This window comes from Mobula birostris, chromosome 24, assembly GCF_030028105.1.
Source record: "Mobula birostris isolate sMobBir1 chromosome 24, sMobBir1.hap1, whole genome shotgun sequence".
NCBI lineage: Eukaryota > Metazoa > Chordata > Chondrichthyes > Myliobatiformes > Myliobatidae > Mobula > Mobula birostris.
The window spans coordinates 13,888,804-13,900,934 of record NC_092393.1 but is presented as its reverse complement, the minus strand read 5'-3'; the positions used below and the strand labels follow the sequence as shown (position 1 = coordinate 13,900,934).

General features: G+C 42.5%; 1 protein-coding gene across 4 annotated transcripts in view; it reads left to right on the top strand.

Annotated features, from left to right (window-relative positions):
• LOC140187342 (uncharacterized) overlaps positions 1-12,131 on the top strand; it is a 452,977-nt gene that overhangs the window by 259,907 nt on the left and 180,939 nt on the right. The gene's annotated exons all lie outside the window — the stretch shown is intronic.

Below are 12,131 nucleotides of genomic sequence, written 5' to 3'. Positions count from 1 at the left end.
GGGAAGGACAAGAGTACCCCTGTGGTTGTCCCCCTTTAACAATAAGTACTCCTGTTTGAGTACAGTTGGGGGGGATGACCTACCTGAGGAAGCAACAGTGACTGCCACTGGCACAGAGTCTGGCCCTGTGGCTCAGAAGGGTACGGAAAAGAAGAGGATGGCAGCAGTGATAGGGAACCCTACAGTTTGGGGTTCAGACAGGTGAGTCTGTGGACGCTGGAAAGAAACACGGATGGTAGTTTGCCTCTCAGGTGCCAGGGTCTGGATGTTTCTGATCACGTCCATGATATCCTGAAGTGGGAAGAGGTTGTGGTACATATTGGTATCACTGACATAGGTAGGAAAAGGGAGGAGGTCCTAAAAACAGACTACAGGGAGATGGGAAAGAAGCTGAGAAGCAGGACCACAAGGATAGTAACCTCAGGATGTCTGCCTGTGCCACGTGACAGTGAGGGTATAGGAATAGAGTGAAGTGGAGGATAAATGCGTGGCTGAGGGATTGGAGCAGGGGGCAGGGATTCAGATTGCTGGATCATTGGGATCTTTTGAGGCAGGCGTGACCTGTACAATAAGGATGGGTTGCACTTGAATCTGAGGGGATCAATATCCTGGCAGGGAGATTTGCTAAGGCTATTGGGGAGGGTTTAAACTGGAATTGCTGAGGGGTGGGAACAGAACTGAAGAGACGGAGGAAGGGCGGTTGGCTCACAAATAGAGGTTAGGCAATTGATAGCGAAGGGATGTGCTGAGACTGATGGTTTGAGATGTGTCTATTTTAATGCAAGGGGTATCATGAACAATGCGGATGAGCTTGGAAGGTGGATCAGTACTTGGAGCTATGATGTTGTGGCCATTACAGAGACTTGTATGGCTCAGGGGCAGGAATGGCTATTTCGAGTGCCAGGCTTTAGATGTTTCAGAAAGGACAGGGAGGGAGGCAAAAGAGGTGGGGGAGTGGCACTACTGATCTGAGATAGTGTCACAGCTGCAGAAAAGGAGGAAGTCATGGAGGGATTGTCTACTGAGTCTCTGTGGGTGGAAGTTAGAAACAGGAAGGGGTCAATAACTCTACAGGGTGTTTTTTATAGACCACCCAATAGTAACAGGGACAACGAGGAACAGATAGGGAGACAGATTCTGGAGCAGTGCAATAATAAGTGTTGTAGTGATTGTAGATGTTAATCTCCCCAAATTGGCATCTCCCTAGAGCAAGGGGTTTAGATGGGGTGAAGATCGTTAGGTGTGTTCAGGAAGGTAGACAAGCCTATGAGAGGGGAGAGGCTGTACTTGATCTGGTAAAAGGGGAAATATGAAGCTATCAGGCAGGAAATTGGAAGCATAAATTGGGAGCAGATGTTCTCGGGAAAATGTATGGCAGAAATGTGGCAAAAGTCCAGGGGATATTTGTGTGGTGTTCTGCATAGGTATGTTTCAGTGAGACAGGGAAGGGATGATAGGGCAGGGAAACCATGGTGTATAAAGGCTGTAGAAAATCCTAGTCAAGAAAAGAAAAGCTTACGAAAGGTTTTAAAAAAACTAGGTAATGGTAGAGATCTAGAAACTTATAAGGTTAGCAGGAAGGAGCTTAATGAAATTAGGAGAGACAGAAGGGGCCATGAGAAGGCCTTGGCAAGCAGGATTAAGGAAAACCCCCCCGACATTTTACAAGTATGTGAAGAGCAAGAGGATAATTTGAGAGAATAGGACCATTCAAGTGTGACGGTGGAGAAGTGTGTATGGAACCAGAGGAAATAGCGGAGGTACATATGAATACCTTGCTTCAGTATTCACTACAGAAAAGGCCCTTGGCGATTGTAGAGATGACTTACAGCAGACTGAAAAGCTTGAGCATATAGACATTAAAAAAAGAGGATGTGCTGGAGCTTTTGGAAAGCATCAAAGTTGTATAAGTCACTGGGACTAAACGAGATATACCCCAGGCTACTAGGGGAGGTGAGGGAACAGATTGCCGGGCTTCTTGCAATGATCTTTGCTTCACCAATGGGGACGGGAGAGTTTCCGGAGGATTGGAGGATTGCAGATGTTGTTCCCCTATTCAAGAAAGGGAGTAGGGATAGCCCAGGAAATTATAGGCCGGTGAGTCTTACTTCAGTGATTGGTAAGTTGATAGAGAAGATCCTGAGAAGCAGGATTTATGAACATTTGGAGAGGCATGATAAGATTAGAAATAGTCAGCATGGCTTTGTCAAAGACAGGTTGTGCATTATGAGCCTGATTGAATTTTTTTGAGGATGTGACTAAACACGTTGATGAAGGTAGAGCCGTAGATGTAGTGTATATGGATTTCAGCAAGGTGTTTGATAAGGTACCAAATGCAAGGCATATTGAGAAGGTAAGGAGACATGGGATCCAAGGAGACCTTGCTTTGTGGATCCAGAACTGGCTTGCCCACAGAAAGCAAAGAGTGGTTGCCGATGGGTCATATTCTGCATGGAGGTCGGTGACCAGTAGTGTGCCTCAGGGTTCTGTTCTGGGACCCCTTCTCTTTGTGATTTTTATAAATGACCTGGATGAGGAAGTGGAGGGATGGGTGAGTAAATTTGCTGATGACACAAAGGTTGGGGGTGTTATGGATCGTGTGGAGGGCTGTCAGAGGTTTCAGCAGGACACCGATAGGATGCAAAACTGGGCTGAGACGTGGCAGATGGAGTTCAACCCAGATATGTGTGAGGTGATTCATTTTGGTAGGTCAAATGTGATGGCAGAATATAGTATTAATGGTAAGACTCTTGGCAGTGTGGAGGATCAGAGGGATCTTTGGGTCCAAGTCCGTAGGACACTCAAAGCTGCTGCGCAGGTTGACTGTGTGGTTAGAAGGCTTATGGTGTATTGGCCTTCATCAACCATGGGTTTGAGTTCAAGAACCAAGAGGTAATGTTACAACTATATAGGACCTTGGTCAGACCCCACTTGGAGTACTGTGCTTAGTTCTGGTTACCTCACTACAGGAAAGATGTGGAAACTATAGAAAGGGTGCAGAGGAGATTTACAAGGATGTTGGCTGGATGGGGAAGCATGCCCTATGAGAATAGGTTGAATGAACTTGGCCTTTTCTCCTTGGATTAATGGAGAATGAGAGGTGACCTGACAGGGGTGTTAAGGTGCTTGGAAGTAGGTACAGAGGAGATGTCAGGGGTAAGTTTTTATGCAGAGAGTGGCGAGTGCCTGGAATGGGGTGCTGGCGACGGTGATGGTGGCAGATACAATAGAGTCTTTTAAGAAATTCTTGGATCGGCACATGGAGCTTAGGAAAATACAGTCGGCCCTCCTTATCCACGAGGGATTGGGTCCGGGACCCCTCGCAGATACCAAAAAACGCGGATGCTCAAGTCCCTTATTCAACCTGTTTAAATGCGGTGAACCTTAGGACCCAGCGGAACCCTGGACCTTATTTAACCTGTCTGAGTGTGGTGGACATTAGGACCTGGCGGTGGAGCTCTGAATGTGCAGTGTTTCTGTTCATGAAAACAATCACAATCACAATTTAAAATAAAGTGGAAATAATAAAGCGATCGGAAAGAGGTGAGACACCATTGGTCATTGGAAAAGTGTTGGGCTACAATCAGTCAATGATTGGAACAATTTTAAAGGAAAAAGCGAGAAAAGCCCTGCCCCTATTAAAGCTACAATTATTACTAAGCAACGCAGTGGTTTAATTATTGGGTTTTGGGTTTTTGGTCCTCCACATCAACTCTGCAGGGATGGAGAGCACTCGGGAGCGGTCTGTCACTGGATCGAACTCGGGAATTTCCATTCCCGAGCGTGGCGCTGAAACATATGTTTCTTACGTGTTTTATATGCATGGAAAGGTAAAATATATACTATATACTAAGACAAACGTTTGACTAACTGACGCTAAATAATACCGGATGTACCTGTTCTGACTTACTTAGTAAGAGAACTTCTGTTTTTTTTTCGATCCCGATCCACGATAACCTATGCACATCCTCCCGTATACTTTAAATCATCTCTAGATTACTTATAATACCTAATACAATGTAAATGTTACGTAAAATAGTTGTTATACTGCATTGTTCAGGGAATAATGACAAGAAAAAAAGTCTGTACATGTTCGCACAACAAGTCCTGGAAGAGCACTTCTGGGTATTCTCGATTTGCGGTTGGTTGAATTCGAGCGTGCAGAACTCGCTGATAAGAAGGGCTGACTGTAGAGAGCTATGGGTAACCCTAGGAAATTTCTAAAGTAAGTACATGTTCAACACAGCATTGTGGGCCGAAGGGCCTGTATTGTGCTGTAGGTTTTCTGTTTCTGGTGGCATGAACATGGATTTCTGCAACTTCCAGTATTTTCCCCTCTCCCTTCCCCTTTTCATTTCCTCACTCTAGTGCCTTGCATCTTCTCCTCACTTGTCTATAACCTCTCTGTGGTTCCCCTCCTCTTTCCCTTTCTCCCATGGTTAACTCTCCTATCCTACCAGATTCCTCCTTCTCTAGCCCTTTGCCCTTTTCCACTTATCTCCTTCCAGCTTCCTATTTCATCCCTCCTCCCCCACCCACCTGGCTTCTCCTATCACCTTCTAGCTTGTCATATTCCCCCCTCCCCACACCTTCATTGCCTAGCATTCAGGATGAGTTTCCAGCAAGAGTGACACAAGTTTCTTCACAAAAAGGGGTCATTAAAGCATTATACAAAGAGATTCTTTGCAAAGCTGATGCTTTGATCCCACTACAAACCCTGGCCTTTCCCATTGCCGCATGCTTCTCTGCCAGGAACACAGAATGAATCCCTATTTGTATGTGTGGGAGGAGAATGGGGTGAATGTAGGGTGGAGTAGTGGTTGATGATTGAAATACAGCAAGTGGGAATTAACATTTTTTTGCCATGATCTGCAATGCCCAAGCTTGTATTATCTTCACAGTGCCAGGGAGAATAGGGAGAAGGCAAAGGATGCAGTTGATCCACACAAGAGTCAACAGGAATCAATAAATCATTAAGTTCTTTAAGGGGGTATCAATATCACTAACTGTGGCGCTTCTCTTCCTGACAAACTTAACGTATTCTACGCAAGATTCGAACAGAAGAGGAGCATCCTGCTCCCTCCGGATGAACTGGATCTGGTGGCATTGAGATTCATCATCACCGAGGAGGATGTTAGAAGGACCTTCCTGAAGATAAATCACAGACAGGACCCAGGCTGTAAAAATAGGGGACAAGCTCTCCTCTACAATCACTCTGAGCAGCGGTACCCCTCAAGGCTGTGTACCCAGCCCTTTGCTGTACTCACTGTACACCCATGATTGTGTAGCCAAGTTTCCATCAAACTCAATATATAAGTTTGCTGATGACACAACAATTGTAGGCCGTATCTCGGGTAATGATGAGTTTGTGTACAGAGAAGAAATTAAGAATGATGGCATGGTGCAAAGACAATAACCTATCCCTCAATGTCAGCAAGACGAAGGAATTGGTTGTTAACTTCAGAAGGAGTAGCAGACCGCACGACCCAATTTACATCAGTGGTGCACAAGTGGAACAGGTCAAAAGCTTTAAGTTCCTCGGGGTCAATATCACAAATGACCTGACTTGGTCCAACCAAGCAGAGTCCACTGCCAAGAAGGCCCACCAGCGCCTTTACTTCCTGAGAAAACTAAAGAAATTTGGCCTGTCCCCTAAAACCCTCACTAATTTTTATAGATGCACTGTAGAAAGCATTCTTCCAGGGTGCATCACAACCTGGTGTGGAAGTTGTCCTGTCCAAGAACGGAAGAAGATGCAGAAGATCGTGAACACGACGCAGCACATCACACAAACCAATCTTCCATCCTTGGATTCACTTTACACCGCACGCTGTTGGAGCAGTGCTGCCAGGATAATCAAGGACACGACCCACTCAGCCAACATCCCTCTTTCCTCCGGGAGAAGGCTCAGGAGCTTGAGGAGTCATACGGCCAGATTTGGGAACAGCTTCTTTCCAACTGTGATAAGACTGCTGAACAGATCCCGACCCGGATCTGGGCTGTACCCTCCAAATATCTGGAACTGCATCTCGGTTTTTTTGCACTACCTTACTTTCCATTTTTCTATTTTCTATTTATGATTTATAATTTAAATTTTAAATATTTACTATCGAGTTGTAATCTAGGGAGCGGGAAGCGCAGAATCAAATATCGCTGTGATGATTGTACGTTCTAGTATCAATTGTTTGGCGACAATAAAGTATAAAGTATGGAAAAATGGGTACAAATTAACCCATAGAACCTCAATAGGAAATTACTCTAATCACCCAGACAACATACAGATCTTTCCAGAAAGAAGGAAATTAGATGTTTCAATACACACTGGTGTGGAGTTTCAAATTCTAGGCTACTGCAAATATACAGGAAAACACATCTGTTGTCTTCAGTAAAGGATAATATTATTGAAATGAACATGTTTCTGAGAAGACTTGACAAAGAACATCATTAGAAAATCTAACTTGCCTACACACAAGAGATTATGCATCTGGTAGAAATTCAGGCTGTATTGGAGGTGCTGGTCAGAGGCTCGAGGTTTTCGGGTGGACGGGCTCAGTGTCAGCTGTGGACAGCTGCTTCCAAGACATCGGCAAGTTGACGGTGCCTAGAGGTTTATGGCAGGGAGTTTCTCCCTTTTGCCGCCTGCTGTCAGAGACTCGGGAGTTGATCGACTCGGGGACTTTGAGACTTTTTTTTACCGTGCCCATGGTTTGTTCTTTCTCAAATTACGGTATTGCTTTGCACTGCTGTAACTATATATTATAGTTATGTGGTTCTGTCAGTGTTAGTCTTTAGTTTGTCCTGTTTTCTGTGATATCACTCTGGAGAAACATTGTATCATTTCTTAATGCATGTTTGCACTTCTAAATGACAATAAAAGAGGACTGAGTGTTCTCATAATCTACATCAGTAGAAAAGCATATAGACAATAGTAACCATTAGATCATTCAATTAAGGACAGCTAAGGGAAATGATATGAACAACTACAAAGTAAAAATAGTTAACTAGAGAAGGGCTGATTTCAGTGGGATGAGAATATATCCAACCAAAGTACATTGATTTCAAGAAAAAAAAATGGGCAAGGCTGTAATTAAATAATGAAGAGCCCCTAAAGAAGAAATTCGTTAGTTTACAATTCGGATACATTTTCATCTAGAAAGAGTATATAAAACCGGTGTTTCTTGGATGACCGAAGGCAGAAAGGGAGATTAAAGTGAAGTGGGAAGGAAGAGCATGCAAGAGGCAAGTGAAAATGAGGGAATAAAAACTAGATGCAAACATAAAAGGGCATCCAAAAATCTTATACAGTCATGGAAATGGTAAGCAAATGGCAAGAAGAAAGCTGCAAAAGAAAATTATCGTATGGATGCTAGAGTTGATACTGATCAAAAAAGCTCTAGTCCTGGATGAAAAATGCATGACGAGGTTTCTAAGTGGATATTTTATGAAGGAAGAACATGTTGGACTAAACATTGAGAAGGATTTATTAAAAACTAGCTGTGATTAAAATGGGTGAGTCACCCAGGCCAAGTGGGATGTATCTCAGTTCACTAAGGGAAGAAGAGGTAGAAATTCCAGAGGTATGAGCTGCATATTTCTAAACAGAAGTAGATAGGTGGTTGTGCCTGAGAGGCTATATTTTAAAAAAAGTTGCAAATGCTACACATTTGTTGAAAAAAAGTGTAATGATAAATCTAGCAATCACACACCAGATTGTTCAACCTTTGCTGTCAGAAAACTTTCCAAAACTGTAATCGAAGTCAGAACTAATAAACTACATATGAAATCGCCTAACTAATCTGTTTCCCTCGATATTCCCCTTACATAGTCCTCATAATTTACTTTCATGGTAAGCCGCATATTATTAGCAAATTTGGATATACTATAATTATTTCAATAAATTATAGATGGCAATTTTGTTGAAGACTCCGACTGTCTTTTGCAGCTTTTGACCAGGACTGAAGGTTTCTGTCATTTATTGTATACTTACCTACTGAATTTGACATTCTAATGCTTAACACATGGCCAGATTAAATTGCGTTTTTAATTTCTTTGCCCATATTTCCAACTGATTCGTAACTTGCTGCATCCTCTGACAACCTTGCTATCCACACCCACCAATTTTTGTGTGATCTATAATCAGACCACCCACATTTTCATCCAAATTATGAATATATATTATAAACGGCAAGGTCCCAACAGTGATTCTTGTGGGACACCACTAGTGATAGACCTCCAGTCATAAAAGCAGTCCTCTGTCACTACCTTCTCTTTTCTGTAAACAAGCCAATTTTGGATCCAGTCTCTAATTCATTTCGGATCCCATTTAACTTTTCTGATGTAGTCTGCAATGAGAGACCTATCAAATGTTGTACTGGATTTCTTGTAGATAACATTGTTATCACGGTTTATTTTCCTTTTTGTTATCTGATTTCACTGATATTTGTTTTGAAAGGCAATTGCACTGAAATTCAAAAGTTCAATGTAAACTTACTTATCCATGTTGGTTCGAGCCTGTAGAGTACAGGTTTCCCCCGCTATCCGAAGGTAGAGCATTCCTATGAAACAGTTGTAAGCCAGAATGTTGTAAAGTGAATAAGCAATTACCATTTATTAAAAGGAAAAAATTTGTGAGCATTCCCAGACCCAAAAAATAACCTACAAAATCATGCCAAATAACACTTAAAACCTAAAATGACAGTAACATATAGTAAAAGCAGGAATGATATGATAAATGCACAGCCTATATAAAGTAGAAATCCTTTTCTGCAATCATTGCTGCACTGTCTAGCACTGTCTCACGCAAGCGCTGTCGGCGGAAGCACTCCCAGTGGAAGCACTCTCTCCAGTAACCTTTAAGCTATGAAGCTGCCAAATCATACCAAATAACACAAAAATGCACAGCCTATATAAAGTAGAAATAATGTATGTATAGTGTAGTTTCACTTACTGGAGTCGGGAAGATGCAATCACAGGACACGTATTATCGAGGTTATTTTCTCTACAGTATTGTTCAACAGATGGACTACCGTGTTCACTCATGTACTCAGAAAAAATCACTTGGGTATTCCAACCGCTTGGATGTGAACAGAACACAATGGGAAGTGTATTCTTATCAGTGTCTTTAAGTGCTCTCGGATTTTCTGAATGGTACACTAGTAGAGGCTTAAGGACAGCATCACCAGTGGCATTAATAATAGGCATTAGGGTAAATCTGTCCTTCGATGCCTTGTGTCCTTTAGCCTGCTTTTCTTCTATTGAAATAAATGTCTTGCTCGGCAATTTTTTCCAATAAATTGCAGTTCAGTCACTTGCTTATATGAATAACCACCTTCTGTAATTATTTTCTTCAGTTCTGCTGGGAACTTTTCGGCAGTATCAGCCGAAGCACTCTCTCTAGTAAACGTTAAAGTATGAAGCTGCCCTTGCCTCAGAATCCGATCAAACCACCCATGACTACCTTTAAATTCCACTTTCACAACACTTCCATCACCGTCGTCCAGTGCTTTCTGTTTCAGTTTATTAAAAAGACTGACTGATTTCTCCTTAAGTATAAGATAATTTAACGGAACACCACGCTCTGTACACCCATCAATCCACTCAAGCAATAGACTTTCCATTTTATCCATTATTGGATGCCGACTAAAAGAGACCACTTTGCTACGAGCAGAACCAACAGTAACATTGGAAGCTTTCAAGATTCTTTCTCTCTGCGTGTAAATAGTGGGAATAGTGGGCGCAGGCAAGTTCAACGTGCGGACAATGTTCTTACTTCGTTCACCACGATTGAAACACTTAATTATGTCTCGTTTTACGCAAAGTGTAACACCCTTACAAGCTCTTTTAGGCTTTTCCGATACCTTAGAACTCATGTTGCTAACGGATGCACAAAACAAATGGAGATACTGTGAAGCACAGATGCTCACAGGCATGTGTTTAAGCAATGGTGGCTGGAGTGCAGTTCCGGGGGAGGAGCTTGGCTGCTCAGGGCACGCGCTGCCTTTTTCGTAACGGTGAAACACTCTTCTGTTAGCGAAAACAGGTAACTAATGTAGATCTTTCGAAACAGTGAAGTGTCATAAAGCGAACATTCGAAAAATGGGGGCCACCTGTAATAGTAATAGTACTAAACTTGGTGGTAGGGGACCTAAGCTTTCTCCTCCTGCTGCCCAGTAGTGGTAGTGAGAAAGGAGCATGGCCTGGATGGTGGGGTTTTTTAATGATAGATGTTGCTTTCTTGAAGCAAAACTCCATATAAATGTACACAATGGGTGGAGAACTTTATCTATGATGGAATGGGCTGTATCCACCACTTCCTGTAGCCTTTTCCATTCTTGAGCATTGATGTTTCCATACCAAGCCGAAATGCAACCAGTCAGGATCTTCTCCACTGTGCATCTGTTGAAGTTAGTCAGAAGTTTTTGGTGACATGCTGACTTCTAATAAAGTAGACGCACTGTTGTGCCTTTTTTAGGCTGATACTAATGTGCTGGTCCCAGGAAAGAACCTCTGATATGTTGATGCCAGAGAATTTAAAGCTACTAACCCTCTCCACTATTCCCCTAATGAGGACTGGCTCATGGACCTACTACTTCTTTCCCTTGTAGTTGATTCAGCTGTTTGGTTTTGCTGATGTTGAGTGAGGGGTTGCTTTTGTGGCACTACTCGATCAGATTTTCAATCTTCCTCCTATATGCCAGTTCATCACCACCTGTGATTCGGCCATCAACAGTGCTGTTGTCAGCAAACAAATATGGTATTGGAGCTGTATTTAGCCACACAATTATAAGTATGAAGTGAATAGAGCAAGGGACTAAGCACATAGCCCTGTGAAGCACTTGTGCTGATTGTTAGTGTAGAGGAGATGTTGTTGCCAATTTGTACTAACTGGAGTCTGCTAGAGAAGAAATCAAGTGTCCAATTGCACATGGAGGTACCAAGGCCCAGGTCTTGACATCTATAGTAAGCTTTCAGAGTTTCAGTCCTGAATAAGGGTCATGGCCCAAAACGTCAATTGTTTACTCTTTTCCGATGATTCTGCCTTGCCTGCTGAGTTCCTCCGGTAGCTTATGCTGCTTTGGATTTCCAGCATCTGCAGACTTTCTCGTATTTGTGATCCATAGTAAGTACAGCCTTTACTAAGTTAATGCATTTCAGGTTTTGGGAGTTTTAGTTTAAATTGACAAATTTGTAGAATTGCCAATGATAGATTTCGGATTCTTTTTATTCTTAAGGTTTTGTTTACTTTTTTTACAGATGAGAACAGCAGTAGTAGCAGCTTAAAACATTGAAAATTTTGGTTTCCTTAAGAGGATTGAGAAGTGGTTTCCATGTTATTTTAATAGCCTCATGCTTTAATGTGATTACATGTAAATGCTGGTTTTTCAGTTGAAACAGACATAAAAATGGGACCTATGCTATTTATTGGACTTGTGTCAAATAAAAGGGATGTTGGCTTGCCCTGAGGTCACAATTTTCCTAGGATTTCGGAGAAGCTGTTAGGGAAATTTAGTGCATGATTGATTAAATATGGAATTAAGCAAGATGAAACTTCATCTCAGTATGCAAATGTCAAGTAGTCATCCATTTCTGCTCAATTACAGAAATGGAAGTAATTTTCTTATCACAATAACACCCAATCACCACACACATTTTCCCACCTATTGTATGTTTCAAAAATTCAACTGTCTACCGTTCTCCTCCTCTTGCTTTAACACTCCCAGAACTTGCCGCCTCCTCTCTTGCTCAGACACCACTCCTACCCTCCAGAACCTCTTTCCTGTGCTCGCCATATTTATCTACATATACCTCTGCAACATCCACAAAATGCTGGAGAAACTCAGCAGGTCAGGCAGCATCTATGGAAAAGAGTGAACAGTTGACGTTTCAGGCTGAGGCCTTTCTTCAGGACTGAGAAGGAAAGGGGGAAGATGCCCAAATAAAAAAGTGAGGGAAAGAGGCTAACTGGAAGGTGATAGGTGAAGCCAGGTGGGTGGGAAAGGTTAAGGACTGGAGAATAAAGAATCTGATAGGACAGGAGAGTGGGTGATAAGATAAAGTGGAGGAGGAGGGGACCTGGGGGAAGTAATAGGTAGGTGAGAAGTGAAAGGTCAGAGTGAGGAATAGATGAAATG